Here is a 12,143-nt window from a genome sequence, read left to right as displayed (position 1 = left end):
GGTTTACTCCTCGACGCAGCAGGCCGGGGTTCGACTTCAACCTGCGGCCCTTTGCTGCATGTCATTCCCCCCCTCTCTCTCTCCCCTTTCATTTCTTCAGCTGTCCTGTCAATAAAAGCCTAAAAAGTCCCCAAAAATAAAAAAAAAAAAAAAATAAAAGAGTAATTGCCTGGCTTCATTCACATACTTAGCTTAGAAGTACGGCATTGGGAACACTTTTTTGACTATCTCAAATATCTCAAAATGTAATAACTATTCATTCCATGCTATAATTTGTGTACATTGCATATTTGCATATTTCATTTTTTTACCATCGTATCCTTATTTTAGTAGTCTTTTAGCACAACTTAAGAGGTAGAGCTGTGCAATAAATCGATATTATATGGATATTTTGATATGAGACAAGATATCGTCTTAGATTTTGGATATTGTTATATGGCATAAGTTGTGTCTTTTCCTGGTTTTAAAGGCTGCGTTACAGTAAAGTGATGTCATTTTACCAGACTGTTTTAACTGTTCTATTATTTGCCTTTACCCACTTAGTCATTATATCCACATTGCTGATGATTATTTATCAAAAATCTCTTTGTGTAAATAATTTGTGAAAGCACCAATAGTCAACACTACAATATCGTTGCGGTATCGATATCGAGGTATTTGGACAAAAGTATCGTGATATTTGATTTTCTCCATATCGCCCAGCCCTACTTAGAGGCACGCCACATTGCATTTAACTACACATATTACTTGTGTATATGACAAATACACTTTTTAATCCTTGAATGCTTTTATTGAAAGACCTTATTATACAACATAATATGTGTAGCTGACGCTGGAAAGTGTATATTTGTTACCAAAAATTAATATAAGGCGGTTTCAGTTTTATACATTATTATAAGACATTGTTCACTAAATTTCAGGTTCTTTATGAGTTAAACTGAGTTGTATTTTGTCTTTTGGTATATTCAGTACAAACGACTTTTATTTTGGTAAGCTACAAGATACAGGACCGGATGTTTTGGTGACGGGCGCGAACGGAGGAGAGAAACGGCAACCGTGAATAGCAAACTGTTAAACTTCTGTTTCCTTTTATTCTACTGCTTGTCTACCAGGTAAACACGTTTTCACAGTGTTCCATCATACTTCTTAAAGGAATAAAGGTGAATATGGACATCAGTATGAAGTGTGGACTCCTTCGTGACCAGGGTAGTTATAATATGGACATTGACAATGCATCATCATGATATAGCACACTATTTCAAATTTTACTTACATTAGCCTAGATATATTGCATCAAATTAATCACATTTGCTGTTAATTTGTCAAACTTTAGTGCCTTTTTTTGTGTTTCAGCACTTACATGATTATACTGTCCCTTTATTAAAGCAAAGCGGTCCTCTGTGTGCATATTCAAATTCATGTCATAAAATGGAAACACAGACACAATTATTTAAACAGTAAAGATGATGTGACATTTTTATTTTTTTTTAGCCGATCCATAATGTATCCAGTTATGTAGATTCATGTCAATTAGTTGTGTGTGCAATGCTTAACCTGGGAGTTTACAGCGCTTGTGCAACTCTTAACCAATCAGAGCAAAGCTCAAGGCCAGTTGATCCTTGATCAATGATGGGTCTTGATTTGCTCATTAGGCCCAGATGTGAAGTCTAATTAGGCTCACCAGTCTCAATTGCCGTTGTATCAAAACACACACACACACATACACACAATGCCCCCCCCTCCCCCCACCCCCACCACCACCCCCTACCTCCAGACAACCTGAGCTTCCTGAGTGATCAATGTCTCTGTCATCCAGGGCTCTGTCCGAGGGCGCCAGGCAGGGCCGGTGAGCCTCTGCGGCCAGGCTCGGGGCTGACATTAGCAGACACAGGTTGAGTGATGTCAGCCTGCTACTCCCGGGGGGGGGCGAGGCAAGGGATCTGGCTCGGCCAAAAGCAGTGGGCTCGGAGAAAGGTCACTGCTCAGCAGTGTGATTAATAGACAAGACGCTGAGTGTCCCCAACGCCATTATCAATATCTGTGGCCACCAGCCGCCCTAACTGCATATGCAGTAGGAGTCACGCACACAGATGCAAATGTGGGGAAAAAAAATAAAACGCGGATGCAGTGATTGGGATGCACACAAACATAGTTAAGTCTTATTAGCGTGCGCTGGTTTGGTCACATTTGCTCGTTAATGTGAGAGGTCAGCTATCAATTAGATCATATTTATTCACAACAACAGCTCTGACTCAACCTGATTCTGGTAATGACTCACAGCGAACCAATCCGAGGAGGTGAAAGTCTGGGATTGAAATGTCAGCACAGCTTCGGCAACAAACATGACATTTAAACAGACATCTGTTTCGCTGTTCTGTTTCCCTCGCCAACCAAAAATATTTATCCTAACCAGAGTTATCAAATGTAAATCAGGGGAAGAAGGAAAAAGAAATCCCCACTTGTATCAGAAAAGATCGCCATTAAAATAGTTCCGAATCCTTATTACCATGCACGATACTCCCCGAGCTCGGGCAAAGTCGAAATAAACTAATTTGGACATCAAAGCATGTGGAAGAAATCCAAAGTTTACATAGACAGCAGAAACTCCCTTCTGCAGCTTGAGCTTTTCTTTTTTCTTTTTTTCACTCCTATCCATCCTTTTCTGCTCTCCACCCTCCTATATTAGCTTTTTAGTTAAACCCATCAGCATCAATAAGCAAATCTTGCTTCTTTAAATCAATTAGCCTCTGCATGTTGAGTGTAACTAATAGCCCTGCTGAATCCCAGATTAAATATGCTAGATACAAGCCGAGTATGAAGCAGGATGGTTAAGATAATTAAGAGTGATAAATCCTTGAGAGGGGGAGAGAGCAGGAGGAGGAGGAGGAGGAGGAAGAGGGGGGAGAATTTGAAAGAGCCAAGTGTGAGCGAGAAGACAGCTTGAGAAAGACACAGTTGTCAAGACGGGATGGTTTAATGGGATGAGAGGCCAAAAGAGCAAAAAAAAAAAAAAACAAAAAAAAAAAAAAAGAGTCAAATAAAACCGATGTGTGAATGTGAGCTTGAGAGTCAGCGATGGAGCCGGAGTTGTTTTCAGCCTCGCCTCGAGCGGCCCAGATGGCAGGGTCTCGTCTTTGCCTAGCCCTCGGTGCATTTGGCAGCAGCTACTCTTCACTGCTGGCTACTGTACATCTCTCTCTGGCTCTTCTCTTCTCTTGTCGGAAAGGCGCATTAGCACGAGCCGTGAAAGATTACCCCACATTTTCACACTCCACATAGTCTTTTTCATCACCCTGACCTCTGGCTTACATTTCTTTCGCATCCAGATGTACAGAGTGGCACAACTGCGTTGAGTGCTTTGCGTTCCGCTCTAATGCAAATCAGCTTTTTTTTTTTCAAACCACACAACTGAAGCCTTGTAACAACATTATCCTGAATGCTTAACACAAGTGTTGTCAGCTTTAATTCTTTAAGGCAGTGAAATAAAATAAAAAACATGTACAAGCTCTTTCTCTGTGTCCCGATGTAAACCCTATCTCGTATAAAAAATAAAATCTTGTATATATCTATCAATATATATATATCAAATATATATATCAAAATCTTTCTCTTTTCTTGTAATATGTTCAAATATTTATAAAAACTCATCGGAGGTGTACACAGAAATTTATCTGGTAGTCCTTTAAGGGTTCATAAATTGATGTTATTTTCCTAATATATTCCAATGAAGGTTTTTGGGAAGAACCATGTAATTTGGCACTAAAGGTAAAGTAGAGACAGTGTTTAACTGTGATCTCCAATCAAGTCAATCAAGTCTTTTAGTCAGCTGAACAGGCATACAAATGCAATTTGTCTGTAAGCAAGCGAGCACACAATTCAACATTTATAAAGAATAAATATCCAATATGATGAATAAATAAATAAATGTTTACATGGGTTTAAATGGAGCATTTATTTCAAAGAAGGTCCTCCATTAAAAAATGACAACTGCTTATAAACTTAATAATATACCTTTGCCTACCTACATGTTTACCATAATTAGTAATTTGCTAATTCTTGCCAGTAAACTTTATAGGAAATTATTGGGATTTGTTTTTAAATAGTATATATATTTTTTTAAACTGTGTTGTTATTTATACAATCAAATTTGATTTGGGGTGACCAGCGTACCCCCACCATATAAGCTGCAATTGACCGTTAGCTTGTGAATTAGCTAGCAGAGTTAGTTTCATCTACAACTGTCCAAATTGCTGAAGCTCTCCAGAGACTCCATGCTATCACAGGTAAGAGGTGTGTCGCGTTTTTATTAAAGGTCCCATGGCATGAAAATTTCACTTTATGAGGTTTTTTAACATTAATATGCATTCCCCCAGCCTGCCTATGGTCCCCCAGTGGCTAGAAATGATGATAGGTGTAAACCAAGCCCTGGGTATCCTGCTCTGCCTTTGAGAAAATGAAAGCTCAGATGGGCAGATCTGGAATCTTCTCCTTATGAGGTCATAAGGAGCAAGGTTACCTCCCCTTTCTCTGCTTTGCCCGCCCAGAGATTTTGCCCACCCATGAGAGAGAGACATCATGGCTTTCAAATGAGCAAAGTGGCAGTTGGTCAAGGCCACACCTCCACTCTCCACATTGCCCCCCCTCTCTCCTCCTCAATAGCTACAGACACAGAAATGGCACATACTAAGGAAAGCTCATTGTGGGACTGGCTCTAGTGGCTGTTATTCTGCACCAAGGCTGAATTTCGGGAAAGAGACTTCAGATACAGTATTAGGGGACCACTAAGGCCTATATAAAAGCATTCAAAGAGCACCATGTCGTGGGACCTTTAAAGATTTTTCTATTATTTCTGGGGCTTTTGGCCTTATTTGAGAGGACAGCTTGAAGATAGGAAATGGGGGAGAGAGAGGGGCATTGACATGCAGCAAAGAGTTGCAGGTCGGACTCAAACTTGGGCCGCTGGGGTAAGGACTGAGCCTTTGTACATGGGGCGCACGCTCAACCAGATGAACTACCAGGGCGCCCCTAAGAGGTGTGTTTAAAAAAACGTTTTATATTTGCAATTAAATGTGATTTAGGGAAACCACCTAACCCTCTATTTACCCCCAATGAAACCGCACTTAACTAGCACTGTTAGCTTGTGGGTCAGAGGGGTGCTTTTGGATATATTTCAAAAAGTGTGTGGTTGTGGTTACTTTTTTTGGTTTACTTTTTCAATGTAACAATATGGGAGTTGAGGAATGAAGAAGTTGTGGGTGATGGCTAACAGTTCCCTACAACCAAGTAGCGGGTGATAGCTAGCTTCAAATCGCTGTGGTTCTGCAGCAAATAAGCTGAACTAAGTCATGTTATGCAAATCAAATGCCTGAATTATTATAGATCAAATTCCTTTAGATTATGACCCTACCTGCATATTGTTTTTCATTTAGAGAAAAAAAAATTACATTGCAGAAGCTAAAGATGTGCTAACTGCCATTACACTGTGACTAATGGTTTCAGTTAAAAGTACACAGCTACTTTATTATGCAATGAATGTGCATTTTCAAACTTCCATATCAGCAGATGAAATCATCATTCATCTGAAATGTTAATCTGTGTTAATGATTAGTTTTCCTAAGTATTTAATTGGCTTAATAGTAAAGAGAGCCAGAAACAGATTGTACAGCTTCACGCACAGTTGGATTAATACACCAAAACCTTATGAGGGCTGTCTTTTCCACCAAGCTAATACAAGCCTCGGGAGCTCTCCATCACTGTGAGAGATGCCTTATATTTTCCTCTGTCATCCCCGACAGAAGCAGGCCTGATTTAGAGCGAGCAGCACAACAATGACTTTTATTAGGGAGGTAAATATTAGCTTGGAAGAGCGAGATTCACAGCTGGGGATGAGATGTGCTGTGTTGACTGTGCGGAGACAGTACCAAGATCGTTTATGGGATGTTGAATTTCAGTCTTTTGTCACTTCCCTGAGTCCAATCAATTGTTCTCATCAATAGCTTTGTTCTGTTGGACCTGGTCCTCATTTTAATGAGATAACACAAAATAAAAGGAACTGCTTGACTTTTAGAACTTTCAAAACTTTCTAAGTGAAGTCTTTAAAGAAACACCCACAGAACCCAAGAGATTAATCTGTGAAAATGTTAAGCAATGCGTATCGTTACTGTGCAGAGGTGGACACGCGCACATGTTGATTGCTCATTACCCCCACTATAGCATTACAGCGGCGCAACAATGGAAATGTATGCAAGCTCACTTAACATTTCACATGGGCTTTGTACAATATGCAGGATCCACTCGAAGCAGCTCAGTGGTGCTTTTGAAGCGGCGCAGCAGGATATGAAAGTGACTCCGTGGCTAAGTGTCGCAGCATATTTCATAAAACATCTCCTCTCCTCCCATGGGTTTCCCCTGCTCATGCCATAGCCGTCAGTTGTCAGCTGGGGAGCCTGATAGCCAGAACCCAACAAGACAAGTAAAGCTAGAAAGCGCTACAGTAAACTGGAAACGATAAAAATGGCTTGAGGCCTTTTCAAGTGCGATCTAACATGACATGTAAGCAAGATGCTTTACTTCTTTACGGCAAAATAAACAGTGGAAAATGATTAACGTTAATATCTAGTATCCAACCCATATTCATCACACCTTTTCACCATCTGCCACCCACCATCTACGCCTCAACGACTCTGCGTCGAGAAGGTGAGGGGTTTTCCAAATGACATCCTCAGGAGTGCCCTCCCACTCATTCTCCCTCCTACACAGCCGCACCAAATAAGGCACCATTTCCCCTTGTAATGGCTGCCGTGACAGCTCTGAGATTAGCCTAGATAAATTTAAAGACTGGCGGTTTTACTACATGGCTCATTGGCGTAGCAGATGATAGTTATTACATGCTGCGGGTTAAGAGGGGAAATCCGTAGAAAAGAGCGGGGAGAAATGGCAAAGGCAGATGGATGATAATGGCAGAGCAGATGTTTTTCTTTCTTTTTTTGTTTAAAATGGATGAATAATAAACATTTGCTTAATGATTTTCTGAGCAGATTTTTGTGAAAAAGCGCACCAGCGATTCCCAAAGAAAACTCTGATGAGGAGCGAGGTGAGGGAATTGACAATTTCTGTCATCTCCCTTGTTAAGGGATTAAAATATGCTTTTGTGTATTAAAAAAATTAACATCTACATATGAGAATTTCTGTTTGAAATGCATGCTTTGCTTTTACCTACTGTGGAGGGGAGAAGGTATACACACACAGCCTGAGGGGCTTTGTAAAATAAGTGGGTAAATCATGGTTACTGTACATGTCAGTCAAGCAGGGTTAAGAGAGTGTAAAGACATACTGTGGGCTGATAGGGGGGGACGCTGCAGACAAAAGGCTCCAGGGGTTGCTACTGGGTACTGGGCTCGGTCCAAGATCTAATCAGTCCCTCCAGGATTTCGCAATGTCGCGTTTGCAACAATTCACGCAAATTCAAAAAATAAATGAATTTGGTGCGACTCGCAATTTTGACCAATCACCACAACTTTTCAGCCAAATTGACCAATAACCGGATGCTCCCGCAACTTCAACCAATCCCAGCAGTCCCACGTGCCAAGCTGGGAAATTAACTAACAATGTAATGATCAACAAGCCACTGACACATATGCTCAAATTTGATTAATTCCATTCCATTCAATTAATTCCATTCCATTCAATTAAATCCACCAGCTATTTTCATATTATACCAACATTTGCAGCATCCTGAGCCTTTTTGGTAAGGTTACTATAAAAACTCAGGCAAAGTATACCAACAACAAAAAAATCACAACTTTACATACATGCATACATACACTTATTTGCTTACTTGCTAAATGTGTGATAAGAAGATTGCTAACTCCATTGTGTTTGTATGCTAAATATGAAGGTAGAGCCAGCAGTTTAGCATAAAGATTAAAAGCAGGGAGAAACAGCTAGCCTGGCTCTGTCCAAAGGTATAAAAAAAGAATTACGTAAAGTGTTAATTAAATAGCTATAGAAGTGATGACAGGCTAACCTTTTTTAAACATTTGGACAGAGTCAGGCAGTTAGCTTCATATTTAGCATACAGCCAGCAGCCAATTAGCTTAGTCTGGCATCATTTTTTCTTTTTTTTTTACTTCTAAAATAGAGCCAGGCTAGCTGTTTCCCCCTGCTTCCAGTCTTTAACCTAAACTAAGTTAACTTTCTACTGGCGGTAGAGTGCTATCAATCTCATCTAAAAATTTAGCATATATATATATTAATATATATATATTAAAGAATATCTCAAGCACTGTCAAACTATCTTGAAATCTTAAATAAGATAATTTAACATTATGCAGGGAAATGGTTAAAGCTGCATTGAGACAAAGACCAAAAGACAGCAACAGGATGGAATAGAAACATGAAGCAAACGGCATGTTTACAATCCTACAGTCTTTTAGCAGAGTAAACACAGTTGTTGCATATGTGTAATGCGTACCAAGGGGAAACTTATCAACTTCCAGGGAGGAGATGGACAAGACAAGATGTGTTAGCGTGCCAGTTTAGGTTGACATTAGTGCAGTTCTGCTGTGAGTTTCATGGCCTGTCCACAGGCAGTCTGTTACAATGCATCCTGAAAACAGAAGGCTTTTGGCTGCCACCCATGATCTTTCTAGCAGGATGGGCAAAACATAGATTTGTTACTGGTGGGAGCTGCTGGGTTTCTAAACCACTCCGTGATCCCTTCATTGCATTAGATCTTTTTGACAGCTAAGCAGAGCACAAGCAATATTTTTAGGTTCACCCCCAAAACACTGCAAGATGTTAGAACTCAGGTGCATTTGAGAGTTCTGCTTTTCTACCTGTGTACTCTCAACTTGTTTGTGTCTAACCTAACAAGATCTGTACAAGGCTCCCCGCTCTGTGGCAGTTTTGCGGATTAGAGCCGACTGCAAATTCTTTGATGGTGTTCAACTGAAGTTTACCTCATTTGCACTAAACTTTATCAAAACAAGCATTACAAATGTGCTGTAAAACAACTAAAGATGAAAAACTGACAAGTAAAAAAAAAAAAAAAGTGTCTCAACACCGTACAAAACCGTATTGGATACTGCAGTAATATCAGTTTCTGGTTTCCATTAAATCAATTCTTATGAAGCAACTTTGATTCTTTATTTTGACCTCGAAATATGAACAGCTACCTCAAAAAAAAGAAGAAAAAAAAGAATCTTTTTATAGCTATAGATCCAGCACCTCTGTGAAGGTTTCCTGAAAGCAGTTTTAGCAAAACACCACGTCAGATTTTCTCTCCATTTCCCAGCTTATTCTGAAAAGTAATTGGGGATAATGAGGTGTAATCCATTTAAAGCCTGGACACACTTGTTCAAAAACATGTACTACACTTCTTGCACAGTCCCCTGACAGGTATTGCACGGGCCTGTACCTTTTGGTCTCTGTGACAGAGGGATTTGAAATGCCAAAAAATATAGTTTGACTTGTCAAAAAAGCAAGGATTATCATCTTTGGATACTGGGATTGAAAGTGACTACAGTCTTTGAGGTTGTTGTTTTTTTTTCAAAACATATACAGCTTTTAAGTATACAGTTTCTCCACATTTTTCCACATTTGTAGCCTCGACAGGTTGTCGTGCTACAGCTCAAACTCACTCATACACACACACATATGTATTGATACATTCGCCTGGCATATTTCCCATCACCCCCTGCAAAGAGTTGCAAAGCTGCAAGTCTGTTCACTCAATGCAACAATCAGAAATGACCTTAATGTTGACAACAAGGACACCAGCAATGGATTACTTGTCAATTTGACTGCATAACAGAATCATGGAGTTGGAAGATGAATTACCCTGCAAACCAGGCAAGACAAGTGGTGTGTGTGTTCATTTAAACCCGATTTATGTATTTAACGGCTTACGACGGGGTGTACGTGACAGAGTGCCACCAGGCGCTTAATTCAGATGAATTGCAGCTAGCGGCGAGTACTTCTGACTGACAGGCAAAACATAACGCTTTGGAAACAATTATTCATAAGCTCTGCAGAATTCTGTGTTCGCAGGCCGCTCGGTTTGATGAGAAATGCTTCGGTTTTTAGCAAAATTTAAAATGAATTTCCTCCATCAGCATCCATGAACATCTAATGGTGAACGTGTGCAGTGGTGGTTAAACTGTGCTGACCCTATCCTTTGATAAGGGCCCCTCAGCGCTGTCATCATTGTCGTCAACAATGCCGCCACCGTTGCTGATTTAATCATAGCCTGTCAATGTGTCGGCCCATGCTTGGAAGCTTTGTGTTCCATGTTGGTCATTAAAGTGTTTCAGACCGTCTGCACAAAAGGAAGGATAGTCTTGATCAATACCGTCAACGGCGATGACAGGCATGTCCCTGAGAAATGTCCGCAGTGTTTGGCCACATTTAAGCACGCGAGACATTCTCCATGACAGTTTTTCTTTCGCCTACATGCCGTTTTTTGCGTCACATTCGGGGTCAAAGCGACCGCAAAGAGACTCGCCACTACAAAGAGATGAAAAAACAACCACAAAGAGATGAAAAACACAAAAGTACAAATGGCCGGACTCCCATATTCTTATACTAAACTGTCCATGGCTGTGGGCTATTTGGAGCTATAAATAGCAACTATTTATTGACATTATTTTATATGAGAATATCAAAGTTTACAAATGAGCCACGCTTCTTTTGTTTTTTCCTCGTTTGTGTGTCTGTGTGTGTCCTGACTATTTTCCGCATGGCCACTTATCAGTTTAATATGCTCCACTCACCTCTTGATTCTGTCCCTGTGCTCCCCCGCGGCCTGTCACTTCATTCCCGGTGGTTGCAGCGCCAAGCGTGTGACGCCACGTGCTCGCGCCTCCACGCTGCCTTGTTATCTGATATCTTTCTTCCTCCTTACGCTTGATTTTCTGGAACCTTCGTCAAGCACAGGGAAAGAAATGCAGAAGCAAAAGCGATGTCATTAAACTTTGAAATTCTCTGTCATTCATTCAGGCTTCACGTGTCACATCTACTTAGAGGAGGCAAATTGATTCAATTTGCCGTGTTTGCATCACGCTTAATTCAGCAGCCTCTCGGTGAGCTGTGAAACATGCGTTGTCAAGGAGATGGTTTTATTTAGACTCTTTATTTTTTTTTGCTTTTGCACTTTAACCGCAAATGTGTCTGCCGATGAAATCTCATTTACTGATGTAACTGAGCAGATGAAGGCGGCAGGAAAAAAAAAAGCTGCAGTAAATAATGCCTCGTGATGAAAAGCTGTAGATTAGGTTGTCAAAAAGCTAAAGCACTCATTTATCTGATATGATTGTTTAAGATAAACAGTTGATTTATCTGTCCGAAAATTAACAACATTCCGTAAGGGGCTTTTCACACAGCCGCGTGGTAACTCGCCGCCTCCAGTCATTTCAATGAGGGCAAGGAGGCAGAGGGGAAGCTGGTTTTGATCACCGCAGTAGGGGAATGAAGCGGTTGCTGCCTACGTGAATGTGCACAGATTCTTCTCTGCCGCAGAGTTCACAGTGCTCAAGTTCTGGCTGTAACCGACAGGCGGCAGGAACCTTTTTTCCAACGCTCCTGCAAGTGTAATAGAGTGATTTGATATAGAATTGTTGAGTCAAAGATCAAGGAGATTACAGAGTGGCACAGGTGGGACATGAAAGGTACTAGTGGTGTATGTATGCACGGACTCTAAATTACTGGCGCACACAGAGCCTGAAAGTTTAAATGGATGTGTGTAGTAAAAATGACCGTATATTGTAGCTATTTTTGGAAACTGTTCATTGTAAGTAAGAGACTTTACAGAGAAAAAGTTTAAATAATGTTTTGTTTATTTAAAGCATAATTAAGACGTATATGTAAGGTTTTGTTTATATACTATATACTATATGTTCACCTGAAAACGAGTTATTGTTGTAATTGTGCATACAAAAATCTTTTTGCATTTATTTTAAATACAACAATTCTCGGTGGAGCTCCTGGAGAGAAAGCATCGTTGTCTGAGTGATCATATCTATCTCGCATTTCCAGGCTGTTACACAAGTAGGCGGTTGTCTTGTCATGGTGGTTGCCACATGGCGGTGTAAACCCAGCTTTAGCAACTGCTGTTAAATAAGTATGATAAGGATGAAACATTTAAA

At 40.4% G+C, this 12,143-nt stretch overlaps 1 long non-coding RNA gene across 2 annotated transcripts in view; it reads right to left on the bottom strand.

The window, feature by feature from the left end:
• Positions 1-10,778: 10,778 nt before the first annotated feature.
• Positions 10,779-12,143, bottom strand: part of LOC114550552 (uncharacterized) — a 113,352-nt gene continuing 111,987 nt past the window's right edge. For both annotated transcript variants that reach the window (XR_003691709.1, XR_003691711.1), the window contains one exon: positions 10,779-10,920. This is a non-coding gene — a long non-coding RNA (uncharacterized LOC114550552). The remainder of the gene's footprint in view (positions 10,921-12,143) is intronic.

The sequence above is a fragment of the Perca flavescens genome, chromosome 23 (genome assembly GCF_004354835.1).
Source record: "Perca flavescens isolate YP-PL-M2 chromosome 23, PFLA_1.0, whole genome shotgun sequence".
Taxonomy (NCBI): Eukaryota; Metazoa; Chordata; class Actinopteri; order Perciformes; family Percidae; genus Perca; species Perca flavescens.
The sequence above is the reverse complement of the archived record's forward strand: the minus strand, read 5'-3'. Positions and strand labels throughout refer to the sequence as shown.